This window comes from Podarcis vaucheri, assembly GCF_965113315.1.
Source record: "Podarcis vaucheri genome assembly, chromosome: 1".
Lineage (NCBI taxonomy): Eukaryota > Metazoa > Chordata > Lepidosauria > Squamata > Lacertidae > Podarcis > Podarcis vaucheri.
The window spans coordinates 37,749,600-37,772,282 of NC_138759.1; positions in this window are offsets into that span (position 1 = coordinate 37,749,600).

The window sequence follows — 22,683 nt, forward strand, 5'->3', positions numbered from 1 at the left end:
TAAGCATTTTTTTCTTGCATATCTGAGGACTTCAGACACAACAGAAGAACAATTTTCTTGGTAACATTAGTTCAAGCATGATTAATAATAACTCCAGACCCCCTAAGTGTCCCTATTTTCCAGGGACACCCCTAATTTGGAGAAGCCGTCCAGGTTTCTGATTTGATCCTGGAATGTCCCACTTTTCCTTAGGATGTCCCTATTTTCACTGGAGAAACGTTGGAGGGTATGGAGCCAAATGAAGGCAATCCTGTATAGGGAAGCTTTTTTATGTTTAATGTTTATTATGTTTTTGTATATGTTGGAAGCTGCCCAGAGTGGCTGGGGCAACCCAGTAAGATGTGTCGGGTATAAATAGTAAAATTATCGTTATGGAACGGGACATCCCTATTTTCATTGGATAAATATTGGAGGATATGCAACTCACATGTTTAAGGGTAGCAGATGAACACTGTAAACCTATTTTATGTAGGAATTTGTTACTCTGGCAAAATCTCAAAGGTGTCAGTGCTGTAGGGTATACCAACAGAAGTCACTGTACTTTCGCCTGCTATAAAGTGAGCTCTTCGCTTCTCTCTTTTTGCTCTTCAAATGACACCTCTAATTCCTCAGCATTTATGCTTCTCTCCATGCTTAAGGTGGCCTGCTTGGCTTTCGAAAAATCATTTTAAGAATCTTGCAATCATATGAAATTAAACGTTTCATTTCATCACACCATTTTTTAAATGCTCTGGGGATGCAAAGGGGGTGACTTTGTGAGGCTGCAAGAGTTAGTCAGAATTGTGGAGAGCTGGCTTCTATCACAACTCAGTTTCCCCTGAGTTGGGAAAATTGTAAGCCTGGTGGTAACAAGATGAGTGTGGTTTCAACAGGGCCTTGACAACATATGTCTATACACAGGTTTATTTACATGGAAATAAGTGTTCTTCATTTCATTCTCCATGATGGGTCTCCTGTGTGTGGCTTAGAAAAAGAACCATAACTGGCCAACCCTTTGGGTTGGATCCATATTGAAGTCTCATTGATTTCAATGGGTCTACCCTAAGCATATTTATCTGGATCCAACCCTTTGTGTCTCTCCTCTCCCATAAGGCCTGCCAGGTACCAGCAGGTGGTCAATATGTCATTCATAATAGGTATTAGTTCTAAAGCATTTTCACTGTACAATAAATAAGATAAAATACAGGGTCTGCCTACAGGATTATAGTCTATTAGACATAGAAAAAAGAACACAATGGGAGAGAAAATTGAGGAGGATTAACTATCACATGAAAGCCTGGGAGCAAATGTGTCTTCAAGCACTGTTTAATAACCTTCTGGCCTTGAAAGACCTCTGTTCAGTAAATAACATTTTCCTTTCCCAAACTAACATTGCTGCCTCTGCCTTCAGAAGCAAATAATGCACTTCCCACACCTTTTCTTTTCTACTTCATGTCTATTATAACAACTGCCTCACACCCACATGGGGCTTTAGCCTCAGAGGGTAGCTGCTGCCGCCCTGAGGGCACTCCTGCTTTGGGTCCCAGAGAGCATTTTCGTCCAGCCAGATAAATAATGAAAATGAATTTGTCTCATCTTTGATCATCAATGTTCACCATCACCAATTGTGCCCAGTCCGTCTCCTACTGGGACATGCTTTCAGGTTGGGAGGCTGCTTTGCATGGTTTCAATACAAAATCCCAAGACAGTGCTCCATAATATGCCCCTGAGGGCTCTTGGCAGGAGGGTGCCTTCAGACCTCCTTTCCACTGGAAGCAGAGTTGGACCAGCCATTAGGCAGGATGAGGCTGCTACCTCAGCTAACAGAAGCCCCTGAGGCGGCACCCCCGTGGGTGCCCTGTTTCGCTGCCACCTCTGCTAGTGGTGGAGAAGCACCACTGCCATCGGCGCCAATCTTTGGCAAGATCACATCCATTTTGGGCAAGATCTTGCCCCAAAACAACACAACTTTGCCTGAAATTGGCATTGCTTCTGCATCAGTGGCAGATGTGGCAGACTTTTTAGTGGTGGTGGTAGAGCGAGGGGTGTAGGCAGCAGGTATGGGAGCGGCAGCAGCAGCGGCAGGGCAAGACAGGGTGGCAGCAGCAGGTATGATGGGGTAGCAATGGCAGTGGAGATGGCAACACAGAGTGGCACTTCCTGTTTCATCTCCAGCAGCAAACGGAACACAACACTTCTGACTGGAAGTCCCACTATTTTGGAATGCCTCCCTTAATCATGATTTTTAGAGTGGGTTGTGAGACCTTTACACACTTATCCCATTGCCTCTCATGATATTGAATGGGTTTCAAGTTTTCTTGATTCTCTGCTTGGTTCAAAACCTTAGGGAACCAATGAATGAAAAGGTTTGATCTAGCATATTATGCATGTGACTGGCTTGGTGCCTTTGATCTGAATGCTCAGGTGTTTGTGAACAGCCTCCCCACACCCAGTGTGAACCAATGAGCTGCTTGGAAATCAGGGGCAGGTCTCTGAACTGGGGTGTATAATAGCAGGCTCATGCTGTTGCTGTTGTGAGCTATTGCCTGTTGCATCACAAAGTGACAAAACTCCCCCTACAACCTATGCAAAATATCCAGCCTCCACCTGTGCTGAGGTGTAAGCTGATGAAAATGAGTGACATCTGTTAGCAAGATCAGCACCTCTTGTGGAGGGAGAGAGAGAGAGAGAGAGAGAGAGAGAGAGAGAGAGGATGACAACAATGATGGAAGTAGCAAAAGTGTGTATTGGAGGATTTGTTTGCCTCCAACTGAATTCAGAGACCAAAGGAAATAGAAAGAGAAGGAAGTTTACAAATGCAATTAAAAAAAACAGACAAATTTGTAACTATCACCAGGATAATAAAGCTCATCAATAAAACAAAACAGACCCAGTTATATTTAGGTGTGTGTGTGTGTGTGTGTGTGTGTGTGTGTGTGTGTGTGACAGCACATAGTTCAGAAACGTCTTGCAAAGCTGACATTTGATCCACCCAGGTGGAGGAGGGAAGATAGCAGGGAATAACTTTGGCAGATGTAGGGGTGATGGTTTTTGATAAGACCTCACAAGTGAAACCCCATCGGAACAACATATGGCTGAGTATATGGCAGCTGGCCCAAAGGTTTATAGCGGCAAGCTATCTAACAGTATGGCTTGACTGAAGGCTTGCTTGAAGGTTAAAGGAACTGCATAGCATTAAAAATCTTGCATTTACCTATCTTTTGGGATGTAACCCATTGCAAGCACACAGCATTGGAGCACAGCAGCATTGTTAGACACGAAAAATCTGTTTCTCTTAGAAACAAAGAAACTCAAAAGGTGTTGTATGACAAATGTGTAATAGTCAATGGCTTAAAACTCAGCCTTTTAGCTTCTGGGGGGGAAATGGATACCCACTGGCAACCCTGTCATTGTCATAGACTTTGTGGATCCTAGCAACCAAAGGAAAAATTACTTTATGGGGAATTGTCATGCAACATGCTGAACTGATGCTGTCTTTTATGCCTGAAAACATTGTGTTGCAGTTCTTGTCAACCGTTGTATAAAGAATTGTTAAGGAAATATCATTTCATCGAATAAATGCATGGCTATTATTGTATTTAGCTAAAGAGGGGTTCCACCTCTACCAAACTCCTCATTGACTCTTGCTTATACATTCTTTTTTCAGTAAGAAAAATTTATAACTCTTTCTGTCTACATAACTTTATATTTTGTTGATCCATTTTCTTCTGGTTTGATGGCATTTGAACATAGGCAGGTAAGACAGCAATCTGAATCCGCAAAGCAGATCTTCAGATAGTTGGCATGCCCTATCTCTTCTGGCCATTTCCACTCCTATTTCTGTTTCCATCAGAATTCTCTGAGGGTTAGACATATTCATGGAGGAGAGAGCTATTGATGGCTACCAGCCATGATGACTATGCTCTGCTTCCATAGCTAGAGGCAGCAGTGTTTCTGAATACCAGTTAATGGAAACCACAGGAGGGGAGAGAGCTTTTGTGCTTGGGTCCTGCTTGAAAAGTTTCCTATGGGCATCTGGTTGGTCTGTCAGTATGCCTTTCAACCGATGTGCAGTGACTGGGCTCAATAACTGGTTCTGCCCCGACTGGGCTAGGTGACTGGAGTACTTTCAGAGACCTTCCAATCCTGGAAAACAGGTCCCAGTGCACTGGACTCACAACTGTGCATTTTGAGCACCAGACTAATGCAGAGTATAAATAACGTGGAAGCTAGCTGTGAAACATAACTCCTTTTATTTCTAACAGCTACTACAACTAAAGAACTAAAGCTTGCATGACTGTTACATCTCCCACTCAGCCATCTAGTCACTACAGTGGTACCTCGGGTTACATATGCTTCAGGTTAAAGACTTCGCTAACCCAGAAATAGTACCTCGGGTTAAGAACTTTGCTTCAGGATGAGAATAGAAATTGCATGGCGGCGGTGCAGTGGCAACAGCAGGCCCCATTTGCTAAAGTGGTGCTTCAGGTTAAGAACAGTTTCAGGTTAAGAACGGACCTCCGGAATGAATTAAGTACTTAACCCGAGGTACCACTGCACATAGATAAGACTCTCTCCACACACAGAGTCAGGCAGTCAGTCAGGAGCGGAAGAAGAGAAGAGCAGTTTCCGCCCCCTCCTTTCTCAAAACATCAGATCAGGAGATTCTTGCAATGGGAGGGGTGAAAACATCAACAATCACTGTGAGAACAGGATGATGGGCTAGATGGGCCATTGGCCTGATCCAACAGGCTCTTCCTATGTTCTTATTCCTAGCTCACCCCTCTTTTCTCCAAGTGACCACTGCTTGGGCTCCTTTTCTATTGCCAGGGGGGCACTGAATTCACTGCTGGAAGGAGTAGTGATCAGAGGCAAAGGCCAATGCGCTTTTGAAAATTACTCATAGAATCAAGGAGAAAAAATGATGGCAAACAAACAAACAAGCTTTTTCTAAAGGGTATGGCCAAATGTTTCTTCATGGTTTTTTTTTTTTTTAAGACTGTTTATATCCTTTTCACATAGAAGCATTCAAAATGTGAACTAGTTAATAAGGCAGTTTCTCAGTTGTATGCTAAAATAAGCAAAACACAATCATGCAAAATACTTTTAAAATACCGTGTAATTCCATGTGTGGAATGAAATGCAAATAGGTTGCATTTTTGTTTTATTGTTTTCCCTGCCTTCGGCCTCTCTCATCATCTGCTTTGTATTTTTATTGTGGACAGGCTTGGAGTGGCATTCTGAAGCAGAGTGAAAACAATCAAATCAAATCAAAACTTGTCAACAGCAACAGCAGTTGAATTGGGGAGTGGGACGGGGGTGGGTGGGAACCCAATGTGCCAAATAAATTAAAGAAACCAATGAAAATGACAACAGAAATATTCCCAAACAAATCATTTCCCCAATTCTAGCGCACACTAGATAATGTTAGCTATTTTGTTTTTCAACACTCCAAATTTATTATACCAATTTGACTGTCATGGCTTCTCTCAAAGAAGCATGGGACTTGTCATTCACTGAAGTTTCTAATAATTTTCTTAAAGTGACCATCACAGTACTGCGGTTCCTGGGGAGAGAGAAATACTACGACAGTGCAGCCCTACTCAGAAGCAAGTCCTATTGAATTCAGTGGAGCTTACTCCCAGGTAAGTGGGGTTAGGACTGCAGTTTCAAATCAGTTTAAGGCTGCAATCTTATACACACTCACCTGGGAGCAGGTCCCACTGAACTCCGAGGGGCTTACTTTAGATGAGACAGGATTGCACTGTGAGCTTCACATCTGGGAAGCCAGTATCTGCCTTGGTAGCTCAGTCGGTCATGGATTCAAGTCATGTTGGGCAAAAGATTCCTGCATTGTAGGGGGTTGGACTAAATGATCTTTGTGGTCCCTTCCAACTTTACAATTCCATGATTCTATTTTTCTATATCACGGCAGAAGAAATGGGAGTCAGAGCAGAGAGTCCTAGTTTCAAATCTCTGGCTAGCCATGAAGCTCAGTGGGAAAGCTTGTTGGATTGGTTGCTCCACCTCCACCTAAACTATCTCAGTGTACTACTTGTAGGGCTGAGTCAAAAGGTTCCTCCCACCCCCAGATTTTTTCCATTCCATTCACAGGCTGCATAGTAGGGAGTCATTTCATCAGTTTGTAGTGATGAAAGCAGTGAATGGCAGCAATGATAACCAGCTGCATTGGCTTGCCAGTGGTACATTTGAAAAGGATCTAGGGCAGTGGTTTTCAACCAGTGTGCTGTGGCACCCTGGGGTGCCTTGAATGATAGTCAGGGGTGCCGTGGACAACACTGGCCTCTGTCCCTCTTTTCTTCCCTCCTCCTCTGATGCCCTCTTGCATCTCTTCCTCCCAATGGCTTGAATAGCTCTTTGTTGCAGCAGCCCTGGCTACAAGCTCCCCAAGCAAATGGTGCCTCTGAGGCTGGCCACGAGGTGTTTCCCGGGTCCCTGTGGGGCAGGGTGAGGAGGCACCTCTCTGTGGTATGGGGGTTGCAGCTCAGAGGCTGGGGTGGCAGCTGTGGTTGCCTGGATGACTTCCAAGAAGTGTGGAGAGGAGAGGAGGCTGAGGAAACACTCAATAAGTGGGTGTGTTTGAAAAAGGGTGAGAGGCTGCCAACTCTGCAGGCAAGGGGTGATAAAACTGGGCTCCTGAACCACACATGGATGACGCAGAAAGAATGCAGTTGGTCAAGGGAGCCATGGACTCAAAAAGGTTGGAAACCTTTGAACTAGGGGTCTTAGTGACCACAAGCTTAACACAAGTGAACAGTGTGATGCAGCAGCAAAATAAGAATAAAAATCTTTCAAGGTTATTATTAAAATTGAGCAGAGCAGGCTTGTGTTGTTGGAGAATTTCATCACAAAATTCAGGGTACACATTCGAAAGGATGGCTGTGTTTCATTCTGTGGAAGTGCAAATTAGGTAGGTTTGCATTGAAACCTACTGGCATGAGCGATGGGCCTTTGCAGGGGTTAGGGTCCCAGTATCCACCTGCATGTCTTGTGGTGACATCTCCATACACTTATTTTGCAAGTGGATTGGTGACCAGGGAGCTTGTTGGCATTCCTTATGGACTAGAATTGACTCTGGGACCCACAGTATCTCATCTGTGCTGTAGAGTTGTGTAGAACTACTTGTGCTTTCTCCAAGAGCAGTTGATGGGATGGCAAGGCTTACCCAATATCCCATCACTGCCATCGCTGTCACTTACCAGGAGAGGAGGGAAAGGTGAGGCAACAGTGAGGCTGGCATAGTGCAAATACATTAGTGGATCCATCCAACATGGATCCAACATGGTGACTAGGAGCGGCCGCCGAGACCATATAACACCGGTCTTGAAAGACCTGCATTGGCTCCCAGTACGTTTCCGAGCACAATTCAAAGTGTTGGTGCTGACCTTTAAAGCCCTAAACGGCCTCGGTCCAGTATACCTGAAGGAGCGTCTCCACCCCCATCATTCTGCTCGGACGCTGAGGTCCAGCGCCGAGGGCCTTCTGGCGGTTCCCTCATTGCGAGAAGCAAAGCTACTGGGAACCAGGCAGAGGGCCTTCTCGGTAGTGGCGCCCGCCCTGTGGAACGCCCTTCCAGTAGATGTCAAAGCGATAAACAACTACCTGACATTCAGGAGACATCTTAAGGCAGCCCTGTTCAGGGAAGTTTTTAACGTGTGATATTTTATTGTATTTTTGGTTTTTATGGAAGCCGCCCAGAGTGGCTGGGGAGGCCCAGCCAGATGGGCGGGGTATAAATAATAAATTATTATTATTATTATTATTATTATTATTATTATTATTATTATTATTATTATTTACTTCTGGGAAAAGGACTTTTCCCTGTTTCTGCCTTTTATGCCTTTCTGCTGGGGAAGCTAAACATTAGGAAGAACTTCCTGACAGTAAGAGCTGTTCGACAGTGGAATTTGCTGCCAAGGAGTGTAGTGGAGTCTCCTACTTTGGAGGTCTTTAAGCAGAGGCTTGACAACCATATGTCAGGAGTGCTCTGATGGTGTTTCCTGCTTGGCAGGGGGTTGGACTCGATGGCCCTTGTGGTCTCTTCCAACTCTATGATTCTATGATTCTAACATTCCTGCTGGCGTGCTTGCACCATGCTTGCCATGCTGCTACCTCACCCCTTCCCTCCCAGTAAGCCACAGCAGTGGCAATGATGGAAAGTAAGTTAGTGTTCTCACCCCACCAATCACTATTAGGCTTGGTCTGGAATGGAATGAAATGAAAAAGGTGCTTCCAATTCACTGAAAAATATTTATGTATTTTTAAGCAGACAAGTGGCATGATTTAGGACATAACAGTCATGCTCTTCCAGTGTAGGGAATCCAGCCAAGAGAGATTAGAGATCTTTCCCCAAGACATTTTGGGCAAGAAGAGCAACATAAATAACAACTCTTTTGGTTCTTGGTGTCATGGAAGAGGGAAAATGAATTTTAAATTGGCAAATAGCCAGGTTTGATAAGTGGACCAAATAGAATCCTGATTTGGCAGGACATTCAGAATAGAGGGATGTTTTGTTGTTGTTTCTGGGCTTACTGTGAAGCGCACAAAATGTCTCAAGTGTTGTATATTATACTTTTGGGCTTGTACATGAATACAATTGACTTCAAGTCACAAGCATAAGAAAACAAAGAATAAATAATGGGATAAAAAACCGCAGCTCTCACTGAGTTAGTAATTATTTGTATCTTCTTTTTTGCATCAGTGATTCTTCCCTTTCAGCCAGACATATGAACAGACCAAACAATTAGAGAAATAATTGAAGATCAGTACCTTCAAAGCCTGTGGTGGCCTGGTTTATGCTTTAGGAGTATAATAATGAGAACATTTCCTTGGTGATGTGTGTGTGCACTACTGGTGTTCTCAGACGGAGGTTGGAAGGTACATCTGGATCAGGCGAAAGCTCTCTCTCTCTCTATATATATATATATATATGCATGCCCTTTTCAGTTAGTTAGCCCCTAATGAACTGAACTTTTGTCCCTTGCTGTTTTAAGATTCCAATTAAACTTGTTTGTAGAGTAGGAAAAATAATTAAATACATACAGTGCTTTGCCGTTCTTACAGTTGTTTTCTGATGGGACTGAGTTCTAGTGGATGATTATCTATTACAATGTTGAAAGAATGGGGAAGCCTGATTGTTATACATTTCTTTCCTTACTTGTAATGCTAATCGGCTATCTTGCTTTATTGAGCACTATGTGCTGAAGTTACCAATCATTACAGGACTGGTGATTTTTTTAAAAAAGGAACACCTTGTAGTAAGACAGACCATTGGTCCATGCATTACCTACACTCAGTGCCTGTGGCTCAAAATTGTTTCAGTTAGGTCCCCCCCCTCCCAAGTAGAGATGCCAGGTCTGGACCTGAGACCTTCTGCATGCAGATACTATACCACTGATCTATGGTGCCTCTTCAAATTTTAGTGATTTTGGTGTGAATTGTCATCACATGTATAAGAAATAACTTCATTTGGCTGCACCTAGCTACGTATCCGCTCCTGGTTAGCATTTCATTTCCAATTTTCAAAGTGGTACAATGGCTCAGTGGGCTGGCTGCTAACCAGAAGGTTGGTGGTTCGAGCCCACCCAGGGACAACTGTTGGGCAGAATTCCTGTATTGCAGGAGATTGGACTAGATGACCCTCAGGATCCCTTCCAACTCAACAATTCTATTATTCTAAACAGTTACTGATATTGAATCAATGCCAGAAATGAATGGTCATTACAGTGACTATTTCACCTTATCTAGAATGGATGAGACTATGATGGCTGGACCAAAGCTTAGACTGAGTGATGCCATTTTTCAAATACCTTCACTCGATTTTGGAAACTAAACCCACCAAGTGTTTCCTGTGGTTCTCATTTCTTTACTTTTCCAAAGTTTCCAGGTCATCTGATTGTGGATGAGGCATCCAGTTAACCTCTTGGAAAGGGGTTTTGTACAGTTTATGTGTCCTCCCTCTCCCAGCTACATTCCCAGTGAAAATGTTGTTTCCTAGAAGGATGTGGTGAGCTGTTGAGAGTGCCAGCAGTGTCAAGGGCCGGATGAATATATTATTGGTCTATGCTAACATTGGCTATTCTCTGGACACTGAGCCACAGCAAAGTCAGCCCTGTGCGTATCCTGCCTGTCACCTGTTTTGGTCACCACTAAATGAAGTCCCACACTAAGGATAGAGTGGACCTGCTTTAGTCACACTTAGTGCAGACCCACAGAAATCAATGGAACCACTCTAAGTATGACTAAAGGTGCCACCCAAACCTCCTCCCTCTGTCGGCAGGGCTTTATAAAACTGCAGGACCACTGCCACATCCACAACCCAGGTATGCACAGCAACTCAGGTGGAAGGTGAGGAGGAGTAAGATCACATCAGGCCTGTGAACCCTGAAGAAGCATGATTTTTTAAGCATGGCTGCATTTGGGTTTGCATCTTACTTCAGAAAATGTGAATGAGGTGGGCTCACCTTTAAATGCAGACTGAATCAGATTTCTTCCACATCCATGATTTAGACCCTAATAAAATTGTGAGTTTGGGTGTGTGTTGAGAGAATTTTAGGCAGTTGGCTTCTGCAGCTTCATATTTCAGGTTTGTTTTTGTTTGGCTGTGGCATGTTGTTTGAGTTGGTAAATTAAACATGCTGTCAACCAAAATGCTTAATTTCAGTCAGAATCTGCAGAAAACAAACAGATTAAAATAACAGCAAACAAAGCCACAAAAAAGTCTGTGACATTCTTAACTCAAAGAGAGAGAGAGAGAGAGAGAGAGCAGAAAACAGGGTATTTGTTTTGAGAGTAGTTGTTGTTTAACCACAAAGTGAGAAATGGACAAATCTGATTAAGGTAACTGAGTTGTGAGGGGAAAATATTGCTCTGAGAAACACAAGAGCCTGGCTGGATGAGTCCAGAATCTATTGGATGAAACCAGAGGGTCATCTAATCCAGTGTTTCCCAACCACTGTTCCGCGGCACACTAGTGTGCCGCGAGATGTTGCCTGGTGTGCCGCGGGAAAAATTAAAAAATTCGAAAGATTTTTTTTAAAAGTCAAATTTTCGATTGGGGAGCCGTCACTAGATGACCCCTGGGGTTCCCTCCCTCCCTCCCGCTCTGCGCCTCCCTCCCTCCTCCTCCTCCTCCTCCGGGGAGGCCCTTCCTGGCTCTCGGCCAAGGCTTGGCGGCTGCCACTCACTCACTCGCTCGCCCACCTGTCCCTCCATCCCTGCACCCGGCCTCTCCCCCTCCGTCCCCGGCGCGGGGGCTGCTGGGATCCGTAGTCCCCTCGCCCTTGGGCTCCGCGCCCGCGCGGGGTGAGCAAACTACGTTTCCCAGCGTGGCCTGGCAGGCCGGGCGTTTTGTTTGAAGTGCTCTTCTCCTGGCCATGGAATGAGCGCAGCGGCGGCGGCCGGGCGGGCAGGGGCTCTTCCGCGCAGACCCCGCGCAGCCTGCCTGCACCCCCGCGGAGATCGGGCGGCAGGATGGAGCCCAGGGATCCCCGCGGAGGCGGAGCGGCGGAGGCGGAGGCTGCCCCCCAGGTAGGGCTGCGTCGGGGTTTTTTATTTTTGCAATGCTGCATCCGCGCCGGAGGGGACGCATTGAATGCGGGGAGACCCCTTGGCGTGCGTGCAAGGCAATGCATGCATGCAGGCGTTGCATGGAGTGCAGTGCAATGCAATGGCAACGCGGCGCCCTGCATGCATGCATGCAACTTCCACCGGCGCTCCGGACTTGGCAGGTGAGGGGGGTCCCCAGTGGGCGGCAGAGAGAGCCGGGAGGGCGAAGGGGAGCCGGGGGGGAGCAGCGCTGCTCCCCGAGCCGAGCCCAGGGGGAAACTTCGGCATCGTTGCGCCGGGTGTTGGAAGCGGAGGCTGGCGGGGGCCCCTCACCTGCAAAACCTGGTCGCCTCTCATATATTTCGTGCATTGCATTCATCACCCGCTTTCTCCTCCAAGGAGCTGCCGGGGGCGCGCATGGTTCTCCCCGTGTTATCCTCGCAACAGCAGCCCTGCGAGGTGGGTCAGGCGAGTGGCCCAAGGGAGCACCCAGGGATTGTCCTGGCCAGGTGGGGTGATTTGAACCCTGCTCTCTGCCCGGTCTTCGTCCTCATTTAGCCCCCACATGTGCATGACTGTGCATGACTGAGGTTTTCCCCCCTCGTCTTGGCTATGGTGTGAGTCTGTCCTGTTAATTAATGGGGTTCTGCCTTCGGAGAAGATGAGCCAGCCCTCAAGGAGGTGATTATGTAATTTGCTAGCAATTCATGTCCCTCCTGGCGTGACGCTGCGCGCTGACGTCACGGGGCTGTAATGGTGGTGTGCCTCGAGTTTTTGTTTCATGAAACAAGTGTGCCTTTGCCCAAAAAAGGTTGGGAAACACTGATCTAATCTAGCCCATCTGTTTCCACAAGTGACCAAAGAGGGCACAAAACAACAGCACTCCCCTATGAATTGCCCCCAAGTACCTGCTATTTGCCAACTCCCCCTCCATTTGCAAGAACTTATCTGGAATACACAAATTATGTCCTGCTGTGCGACGGTACAGATTACCCTGGTCTCAGTAACATTGTAGCCAAATTTCCAAAAGATCCTTCAATTTTAATGGGTCCAGACTTACAGAGCATTCCAAACCCTCCTTGTGCTGGGTGTTGAGGAGTTTGGATTGGGCCAATGGGATGCATGCCATTGGTAGGCAGTGGAAGGCCCCAAAATGGGATGTCCAAAGGCAGGGAGAACGCAGAGCTGAGCTGGTCCCTCTGCTGTCATGTGGTAAATTTCCTGGCATGCAAAGTTCATTACTGAGCGTAAGGGTTAAAAGTATACACCCATGTTTAACTGGTATCCCATATTGACTCCATACCAAAGGTCTCACCCCTCCCAGTGCTCTACGTTCAAGGCACATGTGTGGTGGACATACCTGTGGATTCAGACATATGCCTTGTAACAATATCTTGACTCCCCCACCCCATGGTTGGAATTAAAAAATAAAATAAAACTGACATGTGAAATAAATCTCATTACACTTTTGGCATATTTTGTCTCTTATATTATGTAAGTCCTTACAGTACATACTGCCCACTCATATAAAATATCAAGGTGGTCCGCAACATAAAATGCCGTAAGGCAATATGGAATAACCGCAGGAATGACTGGCTCCTCTAAATTGAAAAGAAAATTAAACTATTGAATAGTCCTGTGGCATAAAAAGGTATTCAAGAGAGATATCTGAAGGTTAACAGTGAAGATGCCTACTGAATTTCTGCTGGAAGAGTGATTCATCCACAGTGTGGAACTAACAACATCATAGGATCTTGATCCTGACACAACCCACGTTTTCCACGTGCTCTTTCAGATGGAAACCCACAATTTATAATGCGTTAGTTGCAAGTGTCTTTCACAGAAGTACCTTGAACCCGTTAAAGCCATTCTGGTGAAGGGTGGGTAATAAATGTAACAACAACTACAGCCAAGAACAACAACAATAGCTTTCTTGGTAGTGACACCTTGTGGAACGCTCTCCCTTCAGATGTCAAGGAGATAAATAACTATACAACTTTTAGAAAACATCTGAATGCAGCGCTTTTTTTCAGCCAGAAATTGCCAGAACTCAGTTCCAGCATCTCTCAGGTGGGTGCCATTGCCATTATAAGAGAACAAGGGAGGTGTTCATGATGAGGTCCTGCACCTCTTTTTCTAGAAAAATAGCAGTGCCTGTATAAGGATGTTTTTAAAGCTTTAGTATGCTTTTATATTTGTTGGAAGTTGCCCAGAGTGGCTGGGGCAAGCCAGTCAACTAGGTGGGGTACAAATAATAAAATTATTATTATTATTATTATTATTATCAGCAATTAAATATAACCACTGTTTTGTTAGCATTGCAGGCAAAAGAATGTTTTGTTTTAAATTAACTGTTTTTAGAAAGTTTTTCACTGTAACTGCTTTTTAGACTTTTTAACTGTAATAATTTTTAGACTGCTTTAACTGTTTTTAGATTTATTTCTTTTTTAAATTATGGGTGTGTTTGCCACTCTGGGCTCCTCTGAGAGGAAGAGTGCGATACATATCCAATAAATTAAACGAAATAGGTGTAGACTCTCATATTTTTGACAGCATGCAATCCACAGTATCATAGTTCTGGACATGTAATTTGGCTCTGAATGCACCCCAAGATTCATGGCATCCTTGATTCGAAGCTGTACAATGCCAGGAGCCAGGGATGAAGTTTCAGGATGAAAATAAATCTTAGGAAAACAATCACTCCAGAATGACTTGATCCCCTGCCACTGGCCCCAGAAAAAATTGTTGGCATCCTAAATTTAATATTAAAAATCCGAAAGGTTATGCAAACATTTGGAAGAGATTTATTTTGATATTGTTTAGCTTGCTAAAACAGCATGTATTCATATAGTACATAGATCTCTGTGAACATTTAGGAACAGGATACTTCTTGTTTGTTTGTTTTTAGCCAGAGCCTTCCAAAGATTTTCCAGGACAAAAAAAGAGGGGAGGGGAACCTTGAAAGAAAATGAAATTTGGGAAGAGGTCATGACACCATTTGGTGATTCACCCTTGGAAGTAATTAAATGTGATAGTGCCTCATTAGTAGTGCATCAGTCACTCCCTATATTGCTAGATGGGAATTCAGTGTGTAGACACCGTGGACTCCAAACTGGAAGAGACAACTTGGTAAGCAAGTCTCAGATGCTGGTAGTCACACCGTATCATCAAAAATCGCTGGATTCACTTCAGCTTCCCCCAAAAACTCGCATCCAAAACTGTAGGGGCGTAAGCAAGGAACATGCATACCTCTCTATCTGTCAGAAATATGCAGTGGTACCCAGGGGCGCCGACTTATAAAAAATATTGGGGGGGCCCATACCGGGGTCCTGGGGGAGGGAGAAAGCGAGAAGCAGCGTGAGCCTCTGAGAGAACGCGAGACCCCGCACAGCTGCTGCTCCTGCCTCAAGGCAGCGGGTTGGCCGGGTAGGCGTCGGTTCCTTGCTTGAGCAGGACCCCCGTGCCTGCCCGCCTCCCTCCAGGTAGACCGGGTAGGAACCTGGCCCTTTGTATAGAAGCGACAGGCGGGCAGGCGGCAGGCAGGCAGGCAGGCAGCATGGCCGTCCCCTGCCTGCCTGCCTGCCTGCCTGCTTCCAGGTAGACCGGGTAAGAACCTGTACCTTCGTATAGAAGCGCCAGGCGGCCGCAGGCAGGCAGGAAGGCAGCAGGCCAGGGTGCGTGGACGTCCCATGCCTGCCTGCCTGCCTGCCTTCTTCCAGGTAGACCGGGTAAGAACCTGGACCTTGGTATAGAAGGCAGGCAGGCAGGCAGGCAGGCAGGCAGGCAGGCGGCTGCTGCTGCTGTTCAGTCGGAGGCTCCTTTGCTTTGCTTGCTGCCGCCCAGGCCCCGGGAGCCACAGAGCCAGCGCTGCCTGAGGAGGAATATCCAGCCCATTCAGAGACGCTGCTGCTTCTCTCTCTCTCTCTCTCTCTCTCTCTCTCTCTCTCTCTCTCTCTCGTTGTTGTTCCGTTCGGATTCCCCCTCCCACCCGGCGGCTCCTCTGGCGCGTCCTGGCAGCAGCGGCGGCGGCGGCAGCAGCTCCTCCTGCAAAACACTTTCCCCTCTCCCTCGGTGTGTTTGTATTTGCGTGTGAGTGCGCGCGACGAGCGAGTGCACCTCCTGCCTCTCTCTCCCTCTCTCTCTCCCCCGCCGTGCAATCTCCTCGGGACTCTCCAGTCCTTTTGATGTCGCCGCGGCCGCAGTGCTGGCCCGCCAGACTTTACACGAAGGTTCGCGCACTAATAATTCTCTTAAATTATTGGGGGGGCTCCGCCCCCCAATCGAATTTTTGAGGGGGCTCAGGCCCCCTCAGGCCCCATGGAGTCGGCGCCTATGGTGGTACCTCTGGTTACGAACTTAATTCGTTCCAGAGGTCCATTCTTAACCTGAAACCGTTCTTAACTTGAGGTACCACTTTCGCTAATGGGGCCTCCTGCTGCCGCTGTGCTGCCACCACACGATTTCTGTTCTCATCCTGAGGTAAAGTTCTTAACCCCAGGTACTACTTCCGGGTTAGCGGAGTTTGTAACCTGAAGTGTTTGTAACCCCAGGTGTTTGTAACCTGAGGTACCACTGTAAGTGGCACCCACAGGAAGTAGCAGCACCATTGCCATTCCATACCTTAGACTGCAAGGTAAGCAAATGGCTGCTCACTTTGACTCGGCCTACAAATTGTCCGCATATTGTGTTGGGAAGTTTGGTGGTACTCCTTGCCTGACCCAAGCCTCCTGCAGCTCACCTTAGCTGGAGAGCAACTTGGCCTCCTCTTTGCCTGCACTTCCTCTGCCAGCCACTGGAAATAAATGTATTCCAGAGACCTCCTTCCTCTCATGATAGCCACCAGTTACATGCACACTTCTTCACATAGCCACCAGGAGTGCCAGCTTGGCCCCACAAATGTGGGTGCCAGGTGCTGTAGGTGCCATGCAGCATGCATGTCCCTGGGACTGAAATTTGTGGGTGCCTGGCCCTTTCATGGGGAATTTTGTGGGTGTTTGAGCACCCAGGGAGTTGGCGCCTATGATAGCCACTCTAGGAAAGCAGGCAGCAGGACAGGAGTCCTTCTCTGGAAAGCTCTTCTTGCTGGTCCTGATAGTGGAGGAGGTGTTGCTGAGATCTTGGGGAAGAAAGAGCATGGAGATGGCCCCTCTAGACTGGTGAGGTTTTTCGACGCAGTATTCTGCAACATGCTGTTGATGCAATAACAGTGCATTAATGTTGGATTTATATGGGATCGTCCACATGCCATTCCCTTTTATTAGTTATTACGTGACGCTTCCTCAAGGTTATTGCATTACCACCACTTGGAGGAGCACTTTTGCATTATAGTGCAATGGAACAAAACGCACCTCATTTCCATTGGGTTTTCTTTCCATGGAAATGAAACCAAAGTAAGTGACCTGGTAGGAGACTGCCCATTGCATACAGCCCACTCAGGCAGCCATATTAGAAGAGGAGGAGGAGGAGGAAGAGAATTTCACAATTTGAAAGAGATTTTTCTCTTGCACCAAAGGTTCTCTGCTTCCATTTTTAACTCAGGGTGCAAAATATCAGTTTTTCTCAGAGTGCTTCTCATATTGGGTTATGGCATATGGAAAACAGACAGTCACTGGGCTAGATTTAGATGAGTCTGCGGATGGACCTTCACAGGTGTCAAAGTGATGAATTTGATCGGCTGCCAGTGAATAGTACCCTTCAGTTCTTTATCTATCACATGTGAGCCAGCGGGGGGGGGGGGGGAGACCAGCACCTGCCATATTTCAAAAAAATAAAAAGGGCACCCTCAAAATTGTTGAACTTTTATTATTATTATTTAAAAAATGTGATTTTTTAAAATTGACTTGCTAAGATCCAGCACCACATTTCAGAAATTTCCCCCCGGATGTCATTATTTTACATTTCCCACAATTAGGGATGCGGACAGGGTGGGGGGAATTGGTTCAGTTCACATTTAGAAGCAAACCTACGTAATCCACAGTTACCAAAACAATATGCAAACCAAAACGCAGCCATCCTTCACATTTTTCACTTCTCCACATTTTGCAATGCATATATGGGGTAAAGTGTGCATAAAAATGCATGTTAGCAAAAAAAAAAACATACAAAAACGATTATATCAGAAGAAATGGCTTTAAAAAACATTTTATTGGGCAAAACTGCACACAACAATGTGTGTTTTAGCAGAAATCCACGCTAGAATGCTGATGAATTTTCATGAGGACTTTTTGTTTAATCACAAGCTGATGTAGGAATGTGGAGAACTGAAATAGATTGGGAGGGAAATGAGAAGTGTAGAGAAAGCAAAAGTGACAGAGTCAAGCATCCCTATCTATGTATGTCCCAGGAATGTGAAACAGAGAAAAACTGAAATTGACAGATTCACACATCCTTACCCACAATGCACTGGAGTGATGCGGATGGTGGCAGGTTGTGGTACTGCTGCTCCTTGCTGCTGGTGCTAAGCCCACGTACACTTTTTGTGAGGGTTCGGAAACATGGAGTTAGCTGTGAAGCTGGGAAAATCTAGTTTGTCTAAAATGAGAGACTCTGGAGTTGGTTACCTCCAGTATTGTCTCACTTGTTTGCTACCATTGGGTGATGGACCTTGTTCTACATCACTGGGAGAAAATGGATTAACTCCATTCTGAGCTGAGAAATTAACCGGCAGGGCAAGAAGGGGAAGCAGGCGAAAGCAACTAGCATGGTTATATGGTTTCTAACCGTTTGTAGGAAATGGGGAGCCTGCAGTCATTTAACTTTCTCAATTGCTTTGCAGGGGGGAGTATAAAAACAGGTATCCACAAACTATGCCAAAAATGGCACCTCACTTTCATGGCTCCTTTTGCAGCCTGCAAATGTGGTGGCAGTGGAACATGTGGTGATATTTTCCCCACAGGTTGGCAAGAGACCAGTAAGTTACCCGCCCACACACCCAAAAAATTGGGGGAAGGGAGAGAACACAGACAAAACTTCTGCCATTGCCACTCATCAAGGTAAATCAAGATAAATTGCTAAGCAGTCTAATGCATTTCTCCCGCCCCCCCGCCCCAGCCTGGAAATAACTTCCTTTTTCTGTATCCTTTCCTCCTTGTTCTCTACCCATTTTTCCCCCTTTTGGAGAAAAATCTGCGCCAAAGATGCTTCTTGCTGCTTATTTTAACAACAGATGATCTGTAGCTTATTTTAACAAATATGTAAAAAGAGCAGCTGCTGCTAACCTCTTCAAACAACATCTGTGGCACATTCCTTTACATTTTGCAGAACATACTCACACTTCTGTTTCATTTCCATGCTTAGTTTTTATACTGGTATTAAATCAGAAAGGGGGGGAGAACAAAGTTTCATCACTGCCAGACATGTCTCTTGTATGATCCCAGTGAGAATAATGGAAGCTGATGAAGAACACACCTTATGCGTGTGTGCATATTTTGCCTTTTTGTTCCACAATGGAACCCCCGAGGTGGTTCAAAATGCTCAAGAAAACAGTAAAAAGAAATTATATGTAAACAGTATGAAATAAAGCAATCAGTCATAAAAGTGATAAAGACATAAGAGCAAGAGCAGCCATATTGCTAAGGCGAGCTTAAAGGGGGGGGGGGGCTATTTTAACTGGCATTTAAAAGAAGGGACCAACCAAATCTCTGGGAGTAAAGTATTTCAGAGCCTGCGAGCAACTAGCAGCAAAGCCGTATCTTCCATGACTACCAAGTACTTGGGAGGTGACCATTGGCTATGTTGGTTGGGGTTGATGGTAGTTGTAGTCCAGGAACATTGAGGGTGGGGGCACACCAAGGGAAACTTAGCTGGTTTCTATTGTAATGCCTTCTAGGTGCTAGGCAAAGACCATTTTATTTTCCCAAGCTTTTAATCTTAATTTTTTTATTTAAAAAACTCTGTTGTGATTGATTTTTAGTGCTGATCTTTACAGTTGCCAACTATTTTGTTAATTATTGCTGTTTTATTGTATTTTATGAGTTATGGGATTTCTTTTTTTAACAGAAGCATGACATCGGTTTGTTTGTTTTAATCTAAATAAATATACCGTCTGCGATACAAACGTTCATCTGTGTATTGTGGCTGTTTTCTGAAGGTGAGCTGCCATTCATTTACCCCAGTTCACCTAACAGATTGGATGATTGTCTGATATATGGTGTCAGAGTGGGAGGAAACCCACCAAATCTATGCAGTGATACTGGGTGAATGAGCGATGCACTTCAGAGATGGTTGCTAAAACAATTCAAAGTAGCCTGTATACAATAGCTGTACTGCTTGCATCTGACCAAAGAGTCCTGGATTGCATCCATATGTTAGGGTTTTTTCTTCTTCAGCTAAGATTACTGTTTATTTCCAAACAAAATTTTACTATTGAGATGAACAGCAACTCAAGAGTCCTTTCTTTGGCACAACAATTTAAACAGTCAAGTCAAAAGCTTTGTTCTTCATTTATCAAGAGCTGCTGCTCAGCAATGAATTTTCAGGTAAAAATAATGATTCTCAAGCAATCTGTCTTTCCTTTTATGCAAACCCAGTTTTACAATGTCAGCCCTGTCAACACTGCTGAATATTAAAGTGAACAAAGTTAATTGCTGGGTGAATGGAGGTCGGTGCCGTCAGAGTGAAAAGGAAGCCCCTAACTGAAATCCATCATTTTATGACAAGCTGTAATTTATTCCCACTCCATAATAGGCACTGACAGGTTCCAAACCTTACTTCAGTCTTTGCCACAAATTGCAATTATAATAATTTATGGTGACATTTGACCCTAGAGGTTGTGGCCTATTTCACCACACATGAAAGACTTTTATCTCTCGGGAAATTCTTGGCAACCGCAGCCTGAAAAATACTTTTGACTCCCAATTGTGTTTGCTCATCATCTGATATGCCTGGAGGACTTGTTAACATTCAGCGTTTCATAAGCCTATGTGATATTATTCTGCGGAGAGAGGAGAAAGGCAATATTATGGTCAGATGTTTAGATGGCACAATCATATTCCATCCCTCTGCTGCAGTGAACATGCACAAGGTAAATTGGCAGCAGTTTACTTTCAGTTTGGCTCCATTTCAGAGCCTCACAGTGCTTTCTTCTGGGGTGGACGCAGGGGTACGCATACCCCTAAAGCTTTTGTGAATCTAAGTTTGGCCTCCTTGAGGGACAGTATTTCAATATGAGTAGGAAAATGAGAGTACCCCTAAACATTTTTGTAAAGAAAAAAAGCACCGGAAGCTCATAATGGGTGGTTGCTGAGTCACAGAATAACAGTTTTGGAAGGAGCCTCAAAAGTTACTTAGCCTAAACCTCTTTTGATAAGGGAATTTATTTATTCATTATATATATAAAAATGATTTGCAAACCACATTTCACTGTGAGAAATAACAAAGCAGGTGACAAAATAAAATCAGCGCGATCAAATAATAATAAAACATGAACAGCAGCATCAGCTAGTCTGCAGTTGAGTAAAACAAGCCCTAAGGATCACTGCCTGGGAATGTTTGAATAGGCAAGTTTTTACCAACTGGTGGAACATATCTTATACCAGCTTGTACAATCAGGAAGCTTTTCCTAATGTGTAATCTATTCCATTTGGGAGAGTTTTATGTAGTGCTATTTTTCTAGAAAAAGAGGTGCTGGAACTCACCATGAACCCCTCCCTTGTTCTCTTACAATGGCAATAGCGCCCACCTGAGAGGTGCCGGAACTGAGTTCCAGCTGGAAAAAAAGCCCTGGTTTTATATATTGCGTAATTGCAATTATTTTATCTGTTTTTATAATTGTATCTTCTATTGCTGTAACCTGTCCTGGGACCTTATGGTGAATGGCAGGTAAGAAATCTCGTAAGAAAAGAAATATATGAATAGAACCAGAAGCCCACTCCCCACCCCCATAAGCCAATATTTTATCCAGTTAGTATCTGAACAGAAGTGCTTTGACCCATGGACAAGAATCGACCAAATATGGATAACTAGAGGACTGGCACCTAAGACTAGAAAAGTGGAAATCTGCCCAAAAACCTGCTCCAACCATAATGCAATGAAAATGGAAATGAGACTAACTCCAACCGGCTCCTTCAGATGGAAGATGAATGACACCTTGTTAAGAGATCAGGAGATTATTAAGAAGGCCCAAAAGACGCTAAGAGACTACTTTGAAATAAACTTGAACACCACCGTGGAAAAAAGAGTAATCTGGGATGCAAGTAAAGCTGTTATGAGGGGGTTTCTGATACAACAGAATACGATAAAGAAAAGAACACAGAATGAGAAAAAGGACAAGATTTTGGAGAAAATAAGAGAAGGTGAGAAAAAATTAAGATTGAAACCAAAGTCACAGGAGATCAGGAGATTCTGAGAGAAATTAAATTTCACCAAGCACAATATGTCAAACTGATAAATCAAGAAGTTGAGTGGAAAATTAAGTTAATGAAACAAAGGACATTTGAATCAGCAAATAAATGTGGGAAACTGCTAGCATGGCAGTTGAAAAAGAGACAAAAATTGAATACGGTCACAAACCTAGAGATTGAAGGGAGAAACATCCAGAACCCTGAGGAAATCAGAAAGTGCTTCCAGAGATACTTTAAACAACTTTATACGCAAGGGCCGCAAAAAGAGATTGAGATAGACCAATTTTTAAAAAGAAATGGATTACCAAAACTATCTCAGGAAAAGAGGACAATTTTGAATTATAAAATAACACAACAAGAAATTGAAGGTGCCATCCAGAATATGCAACTAGGCAAGTCTCCAGGGCCAGATGGACTTACCTCCAAGTACTATAGGACATTGAAAGACTATTTGACACAACCATTAATGGAGGTTTGTAACGAGATTATGGAGGGGAAGAGGGCACTGGAATCATGGAAAGAAGCTTTCATCACATTGATATCTAAATTGGAAACTGAACACAACTTAAGAACTACCGTCCCATCTCGCTCCTGAATGTGGATTACAAAATTTTTGCAGATATTTTGGCAAGTAGACTTAAAAAAGTGTTAAATGAAGTAATTCATAAAGACCAGGCAGGTTTTCTCCCAGGCAGACACTTGTTTGATAACACAAGGAATATCATTGACATTTTGGAACTTTTGCAAACGAACATCAATACAAAAGCAGTGTTAATTTTTATAGATGCGGAGAAGG